Below are 2,448 nucleotides of genomic sequence, written 5' to 3'. Positions count from 1 at the left end.
AAGGAGTTTAGCCCACTACTCTACTCCAGCCCAATAGTCCAGGCCCTTTTGCGTGAGAAACTTGTTATTCCCCAGAGTTGGGACGACCTGCCAAAGCTGACGAAAGGTATTAGAACTGTGTATCTATTGAAGTTATCCTCATATTTATATGAGTAAATTCTTCTGGTTGGCCCCTCGTTTCAATCCGACACATTAAATCGATTGATACGCAGATGTTTTTTTCTGTCAGGTTTACATAAACCTTTATTCGTTCATTGTCTCCGACCTGATTAATATATAGCAAATCTCTCGAATAAAAAAAGACGACCTACGTTAGTGGTCAGAGCTTGTCCCTAAATACTGCGCCTCTCATGGGCTATTATTTAAACCGGTAGGGACATTCCCATAATAATTAGTCATAAGGGATAATGCCCATTAGAACCCTAACTGGTTGTCCGGTAGATAATCTACGCCAGGACACCTGCTCCCTGAGAGGTGAATACCCAACACACTATGGTGGCGGGTTGGTGGGTCGATGCTGACTCCGTCCATAAGCTTTATTGATGCGCAGCGATGACAGATGGATGTATTTTCACGCTTGGCTCCGGTGTTTTTTAGCCAGCCTCAGCTTATCTGTCTTCAGCAAGCAACCTATCATACAATTCGATATCCACCTCTTTCAGACTCGAACAGTGCGAGTGGAACAGTCGAAAATTACCTGCGTGCTAGAGAGCGTTCAGACTGTATTAGAGATAAATTGAATACATAAGCGACTAATCATTTGGTTTTAATTCAATATACGGAGATAAATAGTACTTTAATATTCTATACAAGTTTAAATAGTTATAAACTCTGCTTGCTATCCTAAATGTATTCTCACTCATAACCAGCTATTCTCGCTCGTGCTTTATGTTAGTTTCTCAAACTCGCACCTTTCTTCTCGAAAATCTCGCGTCTTTTCTCTAAATATACCTTCTTCTTTGTCAGTTAGCTGGCTCGTTAACTCATACTTCCAACAGCACAAATCAAAAGCATTCCTTATGCTGCTGTTTCAGCTTCTGCATCACCCTGCTTGGCTCCAAGGGGTCTGACCCTTAGTCGAGATGCCCTCACTCGCCATGGAGATTAAGCGAACGGACATCTCGAGACGCGAGCAGGCTGCCTCTAGGTGTGACGGTCCTCCTTTACAGAAGTGCCAAGGAAGCGACCACCCAAAAGCTATACCATAAGCACCAACTCCTATTCCCTCCCCCCTGTTCTTGGCCAACATACCTCTGGCAGCGTTAGAAATTGATGATTGCAACGAGCTCCCGCGAGTAAGCCTCATAGTATAACAAGTATAGGATAACCCTCATGATTTAAGAGTCCCTGATATTCCAAAAAAAGAAATAGGAATGAAAACAGAGAATCCAGTTGAAGAGTCTGACCAAGAAAAGAAAGACTACTGGAACCTCCACTGTGCCTGCAACTAGAGAAGACAAAACTCAAAAGTCTCCAAAGCCAAAATGAATGTTTTCTTTCTCGCTATTTTTAATTTATGTCTTTTTTGCTGGCAGGGTTGGACTGTTATCAAATGGAACTTGTGTCAATGCATAAGGCTAACATTGGACTGTACAACAAAAAACGACTGCAGAAGAAATGCAGGCTTCCGTCAACCTGCAGATGCAGGAAGATGGGTTTAATTTTATGGATTCTTGGTATGGATCACTTTGTTATTTCCCTGTAACTGCCTTATATTGGTGCTAATGATCTGATATGATTGCTGCCTCTGACAGGATATGGCCACATGTTGCTTGTGGCATCTAGGAGCTGTGAATTATGCTGCCTGCTGAGGCCTGAAAGTATTCTGATATCTCCTAAACACATTTAATTGACAAAAAATAAGAAAACTATTTATCTGCCTTTAGTAAAGGCAACATTACATCGACAAATATTTAACAACAAAACCTGTTTTAAAGCTCAGATTTCATAGCTAATTGTAATTCAATTCCTTTGCTAAAATTTAAGTAATTTTAAATCCCAACTATTCAGAGGTGCTGATTCTTGCCCAGTGCATGCTGGGATATGCTCCACCACTCCACCACTCCGGAAATTTAAAAAAATGCATAGATGGACATTTCTCACCCGACCATGGAACTGATCTCTCTCTGCCTCAGGTTGGTGGACAGTGCCGGGTTAAGTTGTTTTTGCACTCAAAGGAAATCTACTGATATTATTCCAAAGACACCAAAGACTGACTGACCTTCCTTTGAGTTCTGAATTTGACTCCTACTGATCACTTTGTTTAAATCCTGTATGTTTGAGTCGAGAGTTACCAGTGCTGGCAATGTCATTGTTGTGTAGTCGACTGGGATGGGACTGGAACCACCACAGACCTGTGAAACCTCATGTAAGGCCTGAAGCAGTGTGGTGCTTCTGTCAAAACGCAGTGTTCTCAAGATTTAGTTTTAATGTCATACCCACCACCTC

The sequence above is a fragment of the Haplochromis burtoni genome, unplaced genomic scaffold, assembly GCF_018398535.1.
Source record: "Haplochromis burtoni strain Fernald_Lab_line unplaced genomic scaffold, NCSU_Asbu1 Contig_34, whole genome shotgun sequence".
Classification (NCBI taxonomy): domain Eukaryota; kingdom Metazoa; phylum Chordata; class Actinopteri; order Cichliformes; family Cichlidae; genus Haplochromis; species Haplochromis burtoni.
The sequence above is the reverse complement of the archived record's forward strand: the minus strand, read 5'-3'. Positions refer to the sequence as shown.